This window comes from Mastacembelus armatus, chromosome 14 (assembly GCF_900324485.2).
Source record: "Mastacembelus armatus chromosome 14, fMasArm1.2, whole genome shotgun sequence".
Taxonomy (NCBI): domain Eukaryota; kingdom Metazoa; phylum Chordata; class Actinopteri; order Synbranchiformes; family Mastacembelidae; genus Mastacembelus; species Mastacembelus armatus.
Genome location: NC_046646.1, coordinates 3,072,877 through 3,093,097, shown reverse-complemented (window position 1 = coordinate 3,093,097; position 20,221 = coordinate 3,072,877). Strand labels below are relative to the sequence as shown.

The 20,221-nt window shown below is 41.1% G+C and overlaps 1 pseudogene; it reads left to right on the top strand.

Moving 5' to 3' along the window:
• Positions 1-5,381: 5,381 nt before the first annotated feature.
• Positions 5,382-8,022, top strand: LOC113143034 (uncharacterized; annotated as a pseudogene).
• The last annotated feature ends 12,199 nt before the right edge of the window (positions 8,023-20,221 follow it).

The following is a 20,221-nucleotide window of genomic DNA, read 5'->3' as shown; positions in this document are numbered from 1 at the left end:
ATTGTTATTGCTGTGGTAAATACATTCCTAAACAAAGCCAGATAGTTTAAAACACTGACAAAAAGTGTAAACAAATGGCATAAACTTTGTTTGTGAATAGGGGTGAGAGAATAACATAACCATTATGGTCAGGATGAAATACAAGATATGTATTCTTTATTGCAATGATAGCTTGCAGAATGTTTACAACAGAAAAGTCACAAACTTGAATACCATCTCAGCTTGGACCAGGTGATTCTTACTCCACTTCCAATGTGGAAAACCGAAAAGCTTCTGACAAATAAAATAAATAAATAATTAAAAGAACTCTCATTATTTTTGTTCACGTTGGTTATGACTGTTGACACTGACACAGAGCTGTTACTGTTTACAGCTAATGTTAACTGAACATTTCCTGTTGCTGCTCCTACCTGTTAAAAGCATTCCACTTTTGGGGAAAGAAACTTCTCCTGCACAGAGTGACACAAAGGTTTATCAGTTTTATTGATCACAGGGAAAAAACAAAGCAAATCTGTTTGTGGAATACTACTGTGTATGATGCAGGAGGTCAGATCTCATATGTAAAGTAGTTTTTAAATGTCTTGCATGCTGTCCTTTACTAAAGTCTAGTTTATAAGGCAGTTTAAACTATGTCAATATAACATCTTTTTGCTTCTTATTTAGCCAGAAGTGACTTTGGCTTTATCCCAAATCAGCAAAACTCCCTTCAGACATGGGAGGCAGCAGACGAATTGAATGCCAGGTGTGTGGGGGAGGGGTGTTGAACCACTCTGCTGTTTATTGAAAGTGTCCCCAGTGGAGCTGAGGCAGTGGAGAAATTGTACCAAATGAAGAAAAATGAGTGATACAATACATTAGTCTGTGTGCGGCGGCCATCCCTGACCATCCCCTGGCTCCACCACTATCTATGGATCCATTATTTATTTATCCATCCATCCAAATAAAACATCCAGAAATCATATGTCAATGAAGCAAATCACGTCAAATCATCAAGACACAAATCAGATTTTTATTCTTTTATAGAACGGAGGGGGGAGACAGTGGGTTAACAGGGGAAAACAAAGAGAAGGAATGAAGGAGAGATCAGCAGAAGAGGCCAGATGGCAGAGGGAGGGAGTTCAGATGGAGTCCTGGGCAGTCAGAGATGAGGACGAGAGCAGAGCAGATGGGAGGATGAGAGGCCTCATAAAACCATATTACCACTGGTATTATCATTGTCATGATCACAGGAACCATAGCAGCGATGAAGCTTATTATGTCAAACATTAGATGCAGAAGGACCCAGGGCTTGCTGATGGAGAGTGCTCAGAGTGCAAAGCGAAAAATGAGAGTATCTCCTCAGCTGGCAATCAGTGCCTTGGTTAAACACAGACTGCTTGAAAACAACCTCAGAGAGCATCTTTCCACTAGACAGAAATGAATGTTGCAGTTTTAGAAAGCCAGGGTGGTGTGCAAGACTGGGATATGAGGAGCAGATAAGTTACATAAACCTTAAAATGATAGCCTTGCTACATGTCCAAGCCTGCCACATAGGTTAGAGCACTCCCCAGCTTACAGAATGACCAATGAGAAAAGATCAATTTTATGTGTAGATGTAGTACTGTAGTATTTTCAGTTCAATGGAAGTAATTAGATAGTCCTTCCTACCGAAAAGGCAAGCCATCAAAGCTTGAATAAGCACAACACTATTTTAATACAAAACTTGGGGCAGATGATTGTGACAAAGATTTAGGACAATTTATTCTCATTCATAAGAGCAATTCAACAAAAAAAGACTTCATTAATCAGGACATCTTACCACTATTCAACCCATAGGAACGTTCTAGGAGCAGAAGATGCTAGTGAATAATTATTGCTACAACAGTAGCAGAAGCCAGTTGTAGAAAGATTTGCACACTTGGGACTGGAACTGAGCAACATTAAGAACAAGTCAGTGCTTATGTGCAAGATTTGTTTAAATCTGATTGGACGACTAGAGCATAAAGCCCGCCCCATTGCAGATAAACGGCTGCGATAGGTGCGGCTCATTTGAAGCACATTAGTGAAAGAAAGTGGGTCTAGCTGGCTACTCAACAAAATTACTGTAAATATAGACATATAAGTTGCTTCACTATATAAATCACACCACAAGCCAGAGGAGTAAAAAAAAGTGTAACTTATAGTGTGGAAAATATAGTAATTCTCTTGCACATTGAAAGGTTTATATTAGATTCTTTTTTTTTTAGTGAAGCATGTGGGTTTTGAAAAGGTTATACTCCTCCACCAACTCACGTGAAACTAAAAATCAGTCATTGCACTTCATGAACAGGGCTGTATGTTTGCAATAAGATGTGCTCACATTGAATAAAACACGGGCAATTTCATGCTAAGATGAATACCAAAATTGCCCTTCATAACCGGCTCTGCATAAACAGAGCATCAGCAGTGCCACTCCCCCCACCTACAGGAGAATTTCTATGTTTGACCTTTACTCGAAAGAAAATGAGATACAAACTGATAAAGGTTTTGAGGTTGGTTAGAATAAATTTATCATTTGTACAATAACCATAAAGACTGACTAGTCTTCTCAAACAGAAAATATGGCAAGAGAGAATTTAGGAAAGCATGTTGAATCAGTGGACTTGGTGAGCCGTGGGAAGACCACAGTAGTGGCAGTTTATAATCACCCATAGTGACAGCTTAAAAGAAATAAGAATATTGCTTGTCTGTGATCGCTTTCTGTCAGCTAGAAGATGACAATAAATTTCCCCAAAACTCAATGTAGGCTTGAAATGAAAAGCAGCAGAGAAAAGTGAAGAGGTGGCATCTGTGACGTGACAGTGAAACACTCATACATTCAAGATTAAAACATGTGCCTACATGTTTCTTTGTATAGAGTTTGTATACAGTTTCACAAGGGTTGTCAGTGCATAATAGCTCAATATTTCCCTGATGCATGGTATATGATGATTGTGTGTTGTACATGCATAATATTTAGGCATGGATACTGTACAAGTATGTGTGTGTATGTACTCCCCTCTGAGCATGCAGTCTAAGCTTAATGATATTTGTGGTGTAATTGCATTGGGACCACATTCCACAGCATTAGAAGGTGGATAGGGACATCCTCTGATGAATAATACACGTTAATAAAAGCCCCTTCAACAGACCAGAAAAAAGGAAAAGAAAGTAGTGAAACAAATGTTTGAAAGCAAAGTGTCATGAATAATTGAAGAGGGTTTTTGAAAAATTCTGCACATCCCTGTCATGATGTTTGTGACCCTTCAATGGGGAAATTGAGTTATCATTCTCTCATGATTCCCCTTTGGGACTTCCTGTCGAGGACCTTTACATTGAAAAGACTTCCTTTTTCCCCTGCACTGGTCCCCGGCAACTTCACACACTGAGTTAATTAGTTTCACTTGTGGTGAATTACCTTTTGTTTCGTCCTTCTATATAGGTGCCCTGCTTCCCTTTGTTTTTGCGGAAGCATTGCCTAGGTTATGTGTATGAGTAGTTTGTGCTGCCGTTTCATTCGGTTTTTCCCTTGGTACCATTACATTCGGTTTTACGTTGTTTCCGTTTCATTTAGTTGTGCTTTGTGTTTCTCTTTCTTTGCCCTGGTGATCCCAGGAGGAAGAAATTAAACTCTGGTTTGAATCCTGCATTTGGGTCCTATGCCTCTCCTTTTCTCTTACACACCACCAACTCTTGATACATTCTTTACTTGAATGAGAGGGCAGGGTTGTTTGCCAGGCGATAATTGGGCTAGTAGTTAAGGTGAATGTAACTCTTAACAGTTTGAGGTTACAGGAAACAATAATTTCGGATATACTGTGCACCTAGATCCATAGTAAAACAAGGGATTGTTCCTGGCTTAAAGCAAGATCCCATTATTTTAAACCCTACTCTTATCTAGTCTGATCCCTAACCTCAAAGGCATAAACCTCTTGACTGATGCACATGGGGCAAATCATGGAAAAATGTTTCTTGCACGGCAACAGTGGTTAGCACTGTTGCCTCACAGCAAGAAGGTTGTGGGTTCGCAACCTGGCCATTCTGTGTGCAGTTTGTATGTTCTCCCAATGTTTGACAATGACAATGTTTCATTTATCTTTTTTTGTTATTTCAGCATGAACCTCAGTATGTCTTCTGGCTAATATGTTACAAGATAATTACTTGATTTAGAATATGATCAATAAAACACAATTAGGAAGGCATATTAGATCTGTTTAATTATTGATCACTGTCTTCTAGAGCCTGGATTTGTGCCACATCAAAAACAAAATGTTCACCAAACATAACTGAGCAAAGATAGTTTAAATTGGTCACACTATATGCTAATTTTTTCAATTGAATTATCAGTGTTATATTCAGGTGGGCTTTTAGGATCAGTAACAGTGAAGTTAGAAGGAGGTGCCTTTCAGCAGGAGACAAACAAACGCTGCAGTCATCATGAATAAGAAAAGTCTCACACATGATCTGAGAGTTTTCATGTTTCTGCTGATTTTACATTTGTTATGGAGGAAGGGGAGTATTATTTTATAGGCAGGGATACAGGGGATGGCAAGCAACTTGCAACCTATCATTTATATATAGAATCTTTTGTTATCATCTGAGCCCAAAGCCCGAAGATTGAAAATAATATTGCACTCCCACTCTATGCATTATTTCTTTAAAGCAAAGTGCAAAGTGTGAAGCTTTTTAAATGCTTTTCTTGCTTCACTAACTTTGATTGCTTTGCTTTGGCCAGCCGTTACGGCCACTCAGTATCAGTTTTAATGATGTGGAGACAAAGCTGGGATGGCTTAGAGGTTGACCACACTGAATCAGTCAGCCGAAAATGCAGTTCACCATTGAAGGTCTGAATTGAGTCCCAAAGGAATGTTTTCAAGGCCTTCAGTCAACTGCACCATGTTCCTCATCCTACACAAGAGCAATTAATATCCCCTATTATGGGCCAAAGAGTAAACAGTGGGCTTAAACAATAATCCAAGTTCTTACAATTACTTTAGCTAAAGAAATAGTTCAACATTTTGGGAAATAAGCCTTTTTTTACTTTTTCCCTGAGAGTAACATGGGAAGACATGCAGAGCTGGAATTATGGACCAGAGGAAAAGTCAATGAATACATCAGTGAACCTGACTAACATATTTATTTACCCTGTACTATTAATGGAAACATAAAAAAAACATGTGTGGCCTTAGGTAATAATATGATAAATATTATTGGAGCTGTTTTTGGTAAACAGCTAAAGAATGTGACTGTGCAAAATATCAGAGTCTATCAGGCTGTGTTGCATTTATGTAAAATGAGTGAACTGGACCAAGATGCGGAATGAAGGCTTTATTGAAAGCTAAACAGACAGAGGGGAAAACTTAACTGAGGTGTGAGGGGAAAGAATGGGCGACACGAGGGTCAGGAGCCAGGAGGCAGGAGACGTGGCAGCAACACAGGAAGTGAAACCAACTCAGGAGTGTGGGTCTAACGACTCCCAACTGATTTACACAGCTCACCTAGTGAGCCGATAGGACTAGGGGTGGAGTGAAACCAACCTGGAAGATAAATTGGAGGTTCCAGACCAGCTTTAACTCAGACTGATGAAGCCACTTGGATGGGTGGTGAAATGTTTCGACTTAAAAAACTGAAAGTTCAGTTGCCATGACTCAACCTTTAAATAACCTCCGCTGGATGACTGAGAATCTTCACAGACATATTTCAGCACATTCTGGGAGAAAAATCCTGAAGTTGGTGCAGGAATGTGACAGGACAGCCTGGAAAGTGGAAGATTACAGAAACCACTTATGCTTCAACCTCAGATGCAGACAACAGAGAGCAACTTCCCAACTAGCCTATGCCTGCAGTCCACAGTCAAGAGTCACAGAGCCAAGAAGACCCTTCAGAGGGCTTCTAAATATATGGAAAATCCACTTCACAATTGACACCTTAAAACAAACCACAGACCACCTTCTCCAAGAACTTTCCTTCACCCTGCCCAGACCTGCCTGGGCTGCAATCATGCAATTTGTCCAGCAGGCACAGTTGGCTTAACATCAGAAAGGCAAAGAGAGACAGAGCAAGAAGTGTTACATCCTCCTCTTTCGCAGGTAGACAGGAAAAGAAGCCACTAGAAAGTGGAAAAAGGAAAGTGGGAAAACCACAAAGGTCACAAATGACAAATGGGTTAAGAACCTTTCAGACAGGGAACTCTCCCAAGCAGAGAGAGAAGTTCTAGCCAAAGGACTTAACTTTGCGGTCATGCCCGAACATATTCCTGTTGTGGATTTTATTACAGCCACAGAATCTGCCATTCGCAACAAAGGATTATCTAATACAGAACCCGAGGAACTCTGGCTAAAAGTCACTGCAGCACTCTCTAGTTCTAAGATTCCACCACCCAACCTCACCACCCAGGAGAGCAGGGCCCTGTCATCCCTGTCTGAGGACGAGACTATTACCATCCTGCTGGCAGACAAAGGGAGATGCACAGGGGCTCCCTAAGATACACAAAGAGAGAGCCCTCCTCAGGCCCATTGTCAGCAGCATAAACTCAGTGACATTTGACATTACCAAACACCTTGCCACCAGCTTAACACCACTCGTAGGTCACACAGACCACCTCATCCGGAATTCAGTGGAATTTGCCTCCAGAGTCAGACATCTGAACTTGGATAGAGATGAAACTATGTTGTCCTTTGATGTTATATCCCTCTTCACCAGCATCCCCACCACCAATGCTTTAACATCTGTTAGGAGAAGACTAAAAGAGGACAGCACCCTCTCTACCAGGAGCAGCCTCAACCCAGTCCAAATCTACCTGCTATTGGACCTTGAACACCTATTCAGACCTTGACCATCTGAACACCACATACTTCTCATACAGAGGTGAATTTTACAGACAGAAACATGGATATGACATGGGCTCCCCTGTGTCACCCATCGTTACCAATCTGTACATGGAAGAAGTGTAAATGAAAGCTCTCAGCTCTTTCACAGGAATGGCACCAACCCATTGGTTCAGATATGTGGATGACACCTGGGTGAAAATCAAGACCCAGGAAGTTCAAGCCTTCACAGAACACATCAATGCAGTAGACCAGGAGGACCAATCCTGGTCCTCAAAGCCCGCTGTCCTACTTGTTTTCCAGATATCCCTGCCCTACATGCTGCTGATTACCTGGATCAGGTGTGTTCAGCCAATCATAAACTGGAAGAGCAGAGATAGTTGGAAAACCAGCAGGACAGTGGGCCTTGAGGACCAGGATTGGTGACCCCTGCAGTAGATGCAAACATCAAATTCACCAGAGAGGACACTAAAGAGAACAGGCTAGCCTTTTTGGACTATGAGGTTGTCATCGGGTCAGATGGTAACCTAGAGATAGAAGTCTACAGTAAACCCACACACACAGACCAATACCTTCTTTTTGACTCCCATCACCCACTGCAACATAAACTAGGAGTTATCAGGACTTTACGCCACAGAGCAAACAACATTCCTACTTCTAGGGAGGCCAAGAGAAAGGAGGACACACATCTTAAGACAGCCCTCACACGGCTGAGCCTCAAGCTCCACAAAGGAAAAACCTGGTCATACCCTATGTAGCAGGTGTTTCAGAGAGGCTTAAACGGATTTTTGAGAAACATCAGATACCAGTTCACTTCAAACCCAACAACGCACTGAGACAGAGAGTGGTTCACCCTAAAGACCTGACACCAAAGAGGAGCACTCAGGTATATGCTGTCCAATGTAAGGAAGAATGCTCAGAACTCTACATTGGAGAAACCAAACAACCACTTAACAGGAGGATGGTCCAGCGCAGGAGGAGCAGCTCCTCAGGACCACGGTCAGCTGTGCACCTCCATTTAAAAGAGACAGGACATTCATTTGAAGACAGTGATGTACATATTTTGGACAGAGAAAATGAGTGGATTGAGAGAGGAGTCAGAGAAGCTATATATGTTCAAGTTGAAAAACCCTCCCTTAACAGGGGTGGAGGGCTCAGACATAGCCCTTATTTCCTCAGGAAATTAAGGAACAAATAAAATGTTTTCCACGGAGGTCACATTCTTGGTGAATCAGAGGGGTCATCTACCATTAGATCCTAATGACCCTCACCAGAGCTCACTCCTTTGAAGTGAAATCAACTCAGGAGTGTGTCTAACAACTCTCACCTGATTTACATAGCTCACCTAGTGAGCCTATGGGGCTAGGGATTGAGTGAAACCAACCTGGAAGATAAATTGGAGGTCCCAGACCAGCTTTTACTCAAACTGATGAAGCCAATTGGGTGGGTGGTGAAATGTTTTGACTGAAAGTCCAGTTGCCATGACTCAACCTTTAGATAATTTCCCCTGGACGACTGAAAATCTTCATTCACAAAAACAGCACAACAGAGTCACAAGGAAAGAAGATCACAGAAGAGTTACAGCGAATAACAAAAATCACAAATGAATCAGCACTGGACAAACGAACGAGGCAGATATATATACACACAAGGAGAGAGAGAAAGGGCAGAGCAGGCATAGGTGAAGACAATTGAACATAATGAACATAAAGCTACTGAGGACTACAGGAGGAGAACTAAATGCAGAATAAAAGTCCTCAGCGGAAGTCCAATTGAGGATCGTAACAGGCTGTCACATCTGGTTGAACTGATCTCAGACTAGTCGAGCAAGCCATTTCCCTGTTTCCAATTTTATGTAAAGCTAAAGCTAAAGGCATCCTGCAGGACACTGCTTTCAAACCTTTCCTGAAATAAAGCTAATAAACAATAAACAAATAGCGTTTCATAGTAAAATATTGTCTGTTATTATGGTGTTCCTGAAAGAAATCCATGTGGACCAAGAAATAGACAAACAATCTCTTCACGGCAGTTTCCTTTTCTTTCTGTATTTCTTTCTGTACAAGTTTAAGTTTGTCAGTGTTAGTCCACAGAAGTGCTATTTGACAGAGCTAAAGACTCAGATGTTTTGATTACTTAAATGTGAATCTATATATATCTATATATATATCTATATATATATAAATATATTACTGGGAGATTTATTTCACAGTCACTGGCATAGTGGTTAGATATACCTTAGAGAAAGAGCAGACTGTAAATGGGAAAACACCAATGATATGGCCTAAAAAGCTTTCCTTTCATACATTTTGTATGCTACAGTATCTACAATCTGTTACAAGGTGTGACAAAGCCTCAGTCAATATGACGTGTAATGATGACTCACACGAAAGAAACAATTGTTGATTAGTCAATTACATCATTCCTGTTGGTGTAGAGACATTGTTCTGTTGCCTCTGGGGGTGTGGATTTGCAGTGTTGGGAAGACAGATTACCACAGCAGGTTCTGAGAAAAGAGCAGCCATCTTTCCTGCCTGGTGGCCATGTCACCTTTCTGCATTTGTTGTTAACTCATGGTGTCTGAAATAAGCATTCCCAGCATACACAAAACATTAATGTAGCTATAACCATACTTTTTTCATGCATGAATTAACAGTGAAGTGGTCATAGGTAAAAGTTTGGGCTCTAAACTATATTTGAAAAGATGCAGCAACATGTTTGATGAAAGTAGTAATATCTGTAGTAATATGTGCAGAACACTACTGTATATACCAGGTAGTGGAAAGACAGAATAATAGGAATTCTGAGATAAACTTGACTTTTATTAAGGTATTATACATGTATGTGCAAGAAATGCATCCACAGCGGGGCACAATCCAGTGTCTTCATGTGCCGGTCCCAAGTCTGGGTAAATGCAGAGGGTTGTGTCAGGAAGGGCATCTGACGTAAAATTTCAGCCAAATCAAACATCCGAATCACAAATACGACTTCCATACCGGATCGGTCGCGGCCCGGGTTAACAACAACCGCCACTGGTGCTGTTGACTTACAGGGTGCCAGTGGAAATTGGACTACTGTTAATCGAAGAAGGAGAGGAAGAATGCGTGTTCGTGGGCAAAGAAAGAAGAGGAAGGGCAGGACTGTAGGACTTAGAGTAGGGACTTTGAATGTGGGGACATTGTCAGGGAGAACTAGAGAGTTGGCTGATATGATGGAGTGAAGAAAGGTGGATATCTTGTGTGTTCAGGAGACCAGGTGGAAAGGTAGCAACGCCTATAGATTAGGAGCAGGGTCCAAGCTGTTTTATCATGGTGTGGATGGAAAGAGGAATGGAGTAGGAGTTATCCTGAAGGAGGATTTTGCTAGGAATGTTCTGGAGGTGAAGAGAGTGTCAGATAGGGTGATGAGTCTGAAGCTGGAAGTTGAAGATGTGATGTTGAATGTTGTCAGTGGTTATGCCCCACAGGTAGGATGTGAGTTAGAAGAGAAGGAGAAATTCTGGTGGGAGATGGATGAGCTAACTCAGGGTATCCCTAGTGGTGAGAGAGTGGTGATTGGGGCAGATATGGATATGTTGGTGAGGGAAACAGAGGTGACGAGGAAGTGATGGGTAAGTTTGGTATGCAGGACAGGAATGCAGGACAGATGGTGGTAGACTTCGCAAAAAGGATGGAAATGACTGTAGCGAACACATTTTTCCAGAAAAGGGAGGAGCATAGGATGACATATAAGAGTGGAGGCAGGAGCACACAAGTTGATTACATCTTGTGCAGACGTTTCTACCTGAAAGAGATCAGTGACTACAAAGTAGTGGTTGGGGAGAGTGTAGCCAGACAGCATAGGATGGTGGTGTGTGCGATGACTCTGGTGGTGAGGAAGACAAAGAGGACAAGGGCAGAGCAGAGGACCAAGTGGTGGAAGTTGAAAAAGGAAGAGTGTTGTGTGGCTTTCAGGGAGGAGCTGAAACAGGCTCTTGTGGGTCAGGAGGTTCTTTCAGATGACTGGACAGCTACAGCTAAAGTGATCAGGGAGACAGGTAGGAGGGTACTTGGTGTGTCATCTAAAAAGAGGAAAGCAGATAAGGAGACTTGGTGGTGGAATGAGGAAGTTCAGGAGTGTGATAAGAGGAAAAAGTTAGCTAAGAAGAAGTGGGACACTGAGAGGACAGAAGAGAACAGACAGGGAGATGCAATGTAAAGTGAAGGTAGAGGTGGCAAAGGCTAAACAAAGGGCGTATGAGGATTTGTATGATAGGTTGGACACTAAGGAGGGAGAGGTGGATTTGTACAGGTTGGCGAGGCAGACAGACAGAGATGGGAAGGATGTGTAGCAGGTTAAGGTGCTTAAGGACAGGAGTGGAAATGTGTTGACAGGTGCCACAAGTGTGATGGAAAGATGGAAGGAATACTTTGAAGAGCTGATGAATGAGGAAAATGTCAGAGAGCACAGAGTAGAAGAGGTGACTGTTGTGGAGCAGGAAGTAGCAAAGATCAGTAAGGATGAAGTGAGAAAGGCGTTGAAGAGGAGGAAGAGTGGAAAGGAAGTTGGTCCTGACGACATACCTGTGGAGGTATGGAAGTGTTTAGGAGAGGTGGCAGTAGAGTTTTTGACTGGGCTACTTAACAAGATCTTGGAGAGTGAGAGGATGCCTGAGGAATGGAGGAGAAGTGTACTGGTGCCCCCTCTTTAAGAACAAGGGAGATATGCAGAATTGTGTAAACTAGAGAATAATAAAGCTGATGAGTCACACAATGAAGTTATGGGAAAGAGTAGTGGAGGCTAGGCTGAGGTCAGAAGTGACCATTTGTTAGCAGCAGTATGGTTTCATGCCAAGAAAGAGTACCACAGATGCAATATTTGCTTTGAGAATGCTGATGGAGAAGTACAGAGAAGGCCAGAAGGAGCTGCATTGTGTCTTTGTAGATTTGGAAAAAGCATATGACAGGGTGCCGAGAGAGGAGCTGTGGTTTTGTATGAGGAAGTCTGGAGTGGCAGAGAAGTATGTTCAAGTGGTGCAGGACATGTATGAGAGCTGCAAGACAGTGGTGAGGTGTGCTGTAGGGGTGACAGAAGAGTTCAAGGTGGAGGTGGGACTGCACCCAGGATGAGCTTGCTGTGGTGATGGACAGGCTGACAGATGAGGTTAGACAGGAATCTCCATGGACCATGGTGTTTGCAGATGACATTCTCATCTGTAGTGAGAGCACGGGGCAGGTGGAGGAAAATCTAGAGAGGTGGAGGTTTGCTCTGGAAAGGAGAGGAATGAAGCTGAGCCGCAGTAAAACAGAGAGAACATGTGTGTAAATGAGAGGGACTCAAGTTACAGGGAGTAGAGGTGAAGAAGGTGGAGGATTTTAAGTACCTAGGGTCAACAGTCCAGAGCAACTGAGAGTGTGGAAAAGAAGTGAAGAGACGTGTGCAAGCAGGTTGGAACAGGTGGAGGAAAGTGTCAGGCGTGATGTGTGACAAAAGAGTGTCAGCAAGAATGAAAGGAAAGGTGGACAAGACAGTGGTGAGACCAGCAATGTTGTCTGGTTTAGAGACAGTGGCACTGAGAAAAAGACCGGAGGCAGAGCTGGAGGTAGCAGAGCTGAAGATGTTGAGGTTCTCTCTGGGAGTGACGAGGATGGATAGGATCAGGAATGAGGACATCAGAGGGACAGCTCATGTTAGATGTTTTGGTTTTCTCCAAAACATCTAACATGAGCTGTCCCTCTGATGCCAGAGAAGCCAGATTGAGATGGTTTGGACATGTTCAGAGGAGGGACAGTGAATACATTGAGGGACAGTGAATACATTTAGCTGCCAGGAAGGAGGCCTAGAGGAAGACCAAAGAGGAGGTTCTTGGATGTAGTGAAGGAGGACATGAGGATAGTTGTTGTGGGTGAGGAGTATACAGAGGATAGGGTTAAATGGAGGCAGATGATTCGCTGTGACAACCCCTGAAGGGAGCAGCCAAAAGGAAAAGAAGAACAGTACTGTGCAAAAGTTTTAGGCAGAGTAGATGTTTATCCCACGACACCATCAAGTGTCTGACTGATCCCAGATACATAGTGCATCCCACTGTGCAGGACAACAAGCCCATAGAGTACCGATTATAGTTCATGAAGAACTTTTTTTGGGGGCAAGGAGAACCAGGAGTCCTACAGCAGATGGTTTGACCCCCACAGATCTGGGCAGTGTGGAGTCAGTCTGGGATCAAATGAAGAGACAGAAACACTGGGACAGCCTGAATCTACAGAAGAACTGCAGCAGCTTAAGAGATTCTATTTATTTATTTATTGTGAATGCAAGTAATATTAAAGGTTTGGTATGTTTCATACTCATGGCATCATATCCTGTCCTACTTTTTATGATAGTGACAGCTAGTGTAACACAGTAAATTCATTTTGATAGTTACAAGCTAATTAAGACAGAACATCATATTGCTTCCTGAATTGTCTTTTTCCATTTATTTCTGTGTACTTCGTGGTGCCTTACCATATGAATTCCTCTGAAATGCTCCTATCCATCCACTCCTTTACCTACTGCTTTTCCGGGTACATCCAGGGTTGCTGTGTGCTGGAGCCAATCCCTGCTAACACTGGGCAAGAGACTGGGTACACCCTGGACAGGTCACCAGTCTATCACAGGGTTGACACATAGAAACAGATAAACAGACATCCATCACATTGACACCCATGGGTAATTAAAAGTCTGTAATTAGCCAAATTCACTATAGCGCTGTACTGGTCGGTGCTGCACTGTCCTTAATTGTGCCCTTTGTCTTGTATATTATCTAATGTATTATCTGCACTGCTTGCATGCATGCACTCGTCAATCCTGTATATTTTTATATACATAAATGCTTGTTGTGAAATTTATATTGTTTTATGTAGCAACGCTGTTCCTGAAGGAACATTGTTTCAGTTCCCTATGCACCTTATTCACTGTACAGCAAACAACAGCAAAAGCCTGTCAAATTTTAACCCTAACCCAAACTGCATGTGTTTGGACTGTGGGAGGAAGTTGGAGTACCTGGAAAGGCCACACAGACATTGCAATAACATGCAAACCCCACAGAGAAAGGCCTTAGTTTCGGACAGGATTCAATCTCGGGACCTGCTTGCTGTGAGACAACAGACCTATGTGTGTTCTTTTAGAAACATATGTTAGACTATATGAACCAATCAAGACTGCAACTTTTTATGTGTAATTACTATATCCAGAAACAGCACCGGGAGCTGGCCTGTGACCTGCTCCTGAGCTGGGAGACACAGCAAACCTTCCTGTGACTAGACATATGCATGTGCCATCTTGGAGTAATTGATCTACCTGTGCAACCTTATTGGGCTGAATAAAATTGTTGTTATAACTATGTAAATAGTTTTGTGAGATAATTCCACAGCATCTCTATTGGGTGAAGGCCTGGGCTGTGATTGTGTCACACCAAAAGGTGTAATTCCTTAGTTTGATGTCATTCTGTAGTAAATTTACTACTAATGTTTTGGTTCAATGTCCTGCTTCACTGCCCATCTTACTTCATTTTCCCCTGGATGACTGGAAGCTGTCCAGGCCACATGCAGTTTAATTAACTTTACACCACAATAGCTGTTAGGGCTTTTCTCTTGTTGTCAGAGCATAGGTACATGTGGCTCACCAATCACTTGAGCACTTGGTTAGTGTCTGGGGCTAATATCCTTTGTTTTGAAATTATTACTCCATTAATTAGTCCAAACCTATATCACTATTTATATGCTTCAGTGGCATACACCAGGGGTCACCAACCCTAGCCCTCAACTACGGTGGCCGACAAGGGCAAACGCACTGCAAAAGAGAAACGCGCTGCAAAAGAGAATCGCGCTGCAAAAGAGAAACGCGCTGCAAAAGAGAGAACACAACACTATAACCTGCGTCAGTACGCAGCCTCCAAAATGAGACGTGACTTATATCACTACATGTGTCTCTCTCGCCTCTGGAAAAGTTCTTTGTTCACAGCACCCCTCAGTTCAGGGTCCCCGTATCGGCCTGGCGCACTTCCGTTGTGTTCTCTCTTTTGCAGCGTGTTTCTCTTTTGCAGCGCGTTTCTCTTTTGCAGCGTTTCTCTTTTGCAGCGTTTCTCTTTTGCAGCGCGTTTCTCTTTTGCAGCGCGTTTCTCTTTTGCAGCGCGTTTCTCTTTTGCAGCGTTTCTCTTTTGCAGCGCGTTTCTCTTTTGCAGAGCGTTTCTCTTTTGCAGCGCGTTTCTCTTTTGCAGCGTTTCTCTTTTGCAGCGCGTTTCTCTTTTGCAGCGCGATTCTCTTTTGCAGCGCGTTTCTCTTTTGCAGCGCGTTTCTCTTTTGCAGCGTTTCTCTTTTGCAGCGCGTTTCTCTTTTGCAGCGCGATTCTCTTTTGCAGCGTTTCTCTTTTGCAGCGCGTTTCTCTTTTGCAGCGCGTTTCTCTTTTGCAGCGCGTTTCTCTTTTGCAGCGTTTCTCTTTTGCAGCGCGTTTCTCTTTTGCAGCGCGTTTCTCTTTTGCAGCGCGTTTGCCCTTGTCGGCCACCGTACTCAAGGCCCACTGCCCTGCTGGTTTTCTAACTATCCCTGCCCTTCCAGTTTCTGATTAGCTGAACACACCTGATCCAGGTAATCAGCAGTGTGTAGGGCAGGGATATCTGGAAAACAACACCCCTGGCATACACTACAGAACTATAATGATAATGGTACGTGAGGTAGATCATCTCCTGAATGCTAATTGTTTTTGTTATTATCTGAATAAAACCCTACCAAGTTAAAATGATTAATAATTGTTACTTATTATTGCACACTGTCCTTCATGAGTCCTCACAAAATGGCATTAGCGTGAGAAAGGATGTCAATTTGATCTTTTATATTAGTTCTCTGCTGCACCTCCTTGTTGGGAGGAACACCCAAGGATAGTGAAGGAAGACAGGATCTATGTTTGCCAATCACATTTTATTTGTAGACAACACAAGCTGCACAAAGTGCTGAACAATAAAATTAATTAACATTATTAACAATAAAAAGTAGATTTTAAATGAAGGTGAGGATAAAAATACAAAATGCAAAGCAACAATTAAATTCAGTTCAATTCAGTTTTATTTGTATAGCGCCAAATCACAATACAAATCATCTCAAGGCACTTTTTAAAAAAAAAAAAAAACCCAACAAATCAGCATTATAAGCAGCACTTGGTGACAGTGGAGAGGAAAAACTCCCTTTAACAGAAAAAACCTCCAGCAGAACCAGGCTCAGTTTGGGCGGCCATCTGCCCGACCGGTTGGGGTGAGTGGATAGAGGAAAGAGAAAAGAACAGCAACAATAAACAACAAATAGACACTGCAGGTTGGTGGGGCCAGTAACTGCACATCAGCGATATACAGCTCCAGGACCAGGGACACCTGCAAAAGGTACAGAGAGAGAGAGAGAGAGAGAGAGGGAGAGAGCACAAACTAGGGGAGAGAGAGAGAGAGCACAAGGTTAGTGACATATGTAACCAAGATCTAAAAACATAGTTAAATAAACAAGTTTTAAAGGAACAGTGACAGTATACAGTAATATGAAAGTGAGAATAAGCTTCCAGTGCAAATGCAATTTAAATTCTGTGACTGTCTATCTTACCACTAGGTCTGTCAGTGTTTTTTTTTTTTTTTCATCATAGCAGAATGCAGGCTGGAAACTCATCTTTAAGAAGCAGAAAACGAAGCTCACTATCTGGATACATAGAAGCTGAAACAGTGAAGCTGAAAAATAATCATGATAAAATCTGCAGATACAGGATATTTTTGATTTAGTTCTTTACTTTCTTGTACCATGGGACATTCACAGTCTTACACATTTCTCCAGGGCTTGTACTTGCTTTGCTCATCGACTATCTGTGCCCTCTAAATACACATGCAATAATTTTTTCCAAATAAAGTCTGAAGAGATAATTACACTTTTGTGCTAGTAAACAATATTATTATTTCATTCAGAACACAATAAAGGGATTATAGTAAATATCTTTATATTAACACTGGATTAAATGACTTATATCATTATATCATATTGCCCATAGGGACAAACCCATACAGAATTATCATACATTATCATACAGAATTAGCCGTGCAGCAGCTGTTTTCTTCTGTTAAAGCTAATACTTTACTGTATGTCAGCAATTAGCTGGTGATCATAGCTGAACAAAAATATTTAGTGAAGAGTAAAACAGAGCTAAAAGGTGAAAACTGGACACAAAAACATTTCGAAGGGTTTTTCTGTCTGCTGACTGTGTTAATTAGCAAATGGTTGATAACAAGTTCAATATATGAACCTATAAGACCAAATGTCAGTGTTGTATCTCAACACATTCACATCCCTCATAGCTTTGTCAAGTACATCTGTCATCTCATACTGATGCTAAGCAAATTATTTGAGTACTTGTGTATCTCTATACACTAGAATTTTTAATAGAATAACCCACACACTTATTTGAAAATGTATCTTAAGTAGAAAAAACTATGTGGTTAGGTTTAGACACTAAGTGTTTTTGCACCTGCCTGGTTTTCTGTTTGAATCAAACTCAAATTTCATTTATAGAAATATCCATCAGTACAGATCATGAATCTTCTTCCTGTTGTTACATTCTCCTTCCCACCCCAGACTCATTTAACAAATAAGCAGAGGGAACGTTCTCGCATGACTTGTAGCAGTTCATTTTGGTTCACTTGGATTTTTCTCTGTATGAAAGAAACTAAACTATTGGGAGTATGGATTAAATTTGCAAACTGGTCCACGGAATCAAACTAGTTCAAATGAACTACACGTTTTAAAATGCTCTAAATCTCTCTCTCTTCATTTATTTGGAAAAGTAACAGCACTTCACCTACTTGTTAAGGTTTAGTCACTTAATCTACTCTGTTAAATTTATGGGTGAAAACTACATTGTTATGTTTAAACAAAAATTTTGGCTTCGGTTAAAAACTCAACTAATAAAAAGCACAATGTTTCACACTAATATCAAATACTTGTCACTCCAACCACTCCCCAACATAGACTTTCATCCTTCATATACTATATCACCATAAATCCGCAAGAATCAAATATTGGTACCACTGAGTTAAAATGGCTTTCTTTCGTCAGCCATGCGTGTCTCCTACCAAGTCCAGATTTATCCTTTAGGTGATTTATCCTATAGGTGTGAGCATCTGTATGAGGGAATAAGAATGTGTTACGTGTACATCTCATTGCCATTTCTCCAAGTAGGCATGAAAAAACCCACTAATGCAGGTTTATTGTATTGAATATTTGTGGCAATCAGTTCTGCAAAACCCCAGATTACATTCATAAGATCTCTACAATAGGTATGGTTGAGGTTTGGGAAAGATGTGTTTATGATCAAAAAAGGTAACATTCAATTGTAGGTCTGTTAGGTGATGTAAACTCTCCAGTAAGAGTCACTACTTGTCTATCCACAAACCTGACCTAGATAAAGGACACACCACTTCCTGCACTTGCACTAGACATTGACATTGTGCATAAATTATAAGGTGTGGAATCATCCAATATTGATGCTATTTTTGAGGATGCTGGGCTGGTGTGAGGTCACATTTATCTTGATTGACAAATTCTCAGTCTTTGGTGACCATTGTTGTTATTGCTTGATGGTACCAGCTCAGCTTTGAGAAAGTTTCCACTTATCCAAATTTTGATTTCCTGTTTACAGTAACTGCTGAGTTGGTGAAAAGATGTAGAACTAAATCAACAGCTCATTCAGAAAGCTGCTGGCTATGTTACAGAGAACATGTCTGTTTTTTTCTCTCTTCTATGGTAATATGTTCTTTTAGACATGACAACACACTCTGACCTTGAAGTGATTATGAACCTTTTCACTGAATCATGCTCAAAATATTTTTTAAAAACTAGATATATCTTTGAATAAAAGCCTAAAAAATTGATTCATAGTATGTGAGACATCTATTTAAAAATCTGAATATATACTATATACTATATACTTTACACTTTATTGTTCTACTTAAGGAAAAAAAAATCAGCAACTTTAATGTCCTTTCATGGACCCTGCAGCACTGTCCTGCTACATTCCCTCTCAAAGAATTTTTTTATTATTGTAAAAGTTGCTTGTGGATGTCTACACAAAAATAAACAAAGATGACTTTATTGACCTTGGTCAAATTCAAAAGATCATTTTAGCTGCAATGCTTTGACTTGAAAAGTCCATATTTGCCCGACTGTGATGGGAGAAGAACACACTGACCCATTGTTACCTATAATGTATCGAGGCACAGATTGCAGGAATGATGCTACTCTCTTTGTGAAATTGACTTTTAATTCGTAATGAGCAATTGAAAATTAAAGTACTATTAGCCTCCAATGGAAGTTAATTTTGTTCCCCTCAGGAGATGATATTAAGCAGCATCAAATAGTAGGTAGAATAGGATTGAAAGGATAATATGAGCAATTCCTAAAAGTTGTAATTGTTTAATATACTGTAATTGGCCACAGTGGTTGAGATATGTGCCTGACTAAAAAAGATTATAGGCAGCTGTGACTTTACTTTGAGACATCCACAGAGGACAGCCTAAGACTTGCTGCAATCTTAGCTATATGAGGTCACATTTTGACTGCTAGGGTACAGACTAATTGCATGCACTCAAATTGCAATAGAAATGTACAGTAATTGCTTGATTAGCATACAGTAGATTCAGCCTGAAGAAAATATATCGAGAAGAAAAAAGGAAATGCATCTGAGCTAAAGGAAGGTTGTAGACTGTGCAATGTCTCATACTGTCTGTACATCACAATATACACAAATCATGTTAGAGCTTCTATTCTTTGTAGAAGAATTATTCCTACTTATCATAATTTTACTTAAACTCATAACTTAAATATGACAATGGGAAGTATGATTTCTTCATGGACCCCAGCTTCCTTCCATAGTCCAACAAATGCAGGTTAGGTTAGTTGTCAACTTTGAATTGCTGTAGGTTATGAATGTTTGATGTTTGTCTGTCTGAAATGTCTTAAAAGACCTGGCTCAGATTCTAGTGCCTTAGACAACCTATTTCCCACCTTCCATTTATCTCTAAAATTCTTGGCAGCAGCAGTTCATCTTCAGCCCGGTAACCTCTATGAACCCTTTTGAGTCTGGTTTCACTGTGTGGTTTGGTTTGGCAACCAAACATGACAGGAACAGACTCTAATGGACAGTTCATGCTCGAGGAACCATACACCTCACTGGTCAAGAGGAGGACTGAGAAGATTTCTACAGACCACTAAAACCCTGGCCACTAATTGTCTGAACCTCTCCCCTTTGGACAGTGCTACAGAACATAATCCAAACAATGCAATATCTACCAATTAGTTCAATAACTGTAAATATAGTGCATTAACTGTGAAATTGTAAATATTTGTAAACAATAGACAATAATC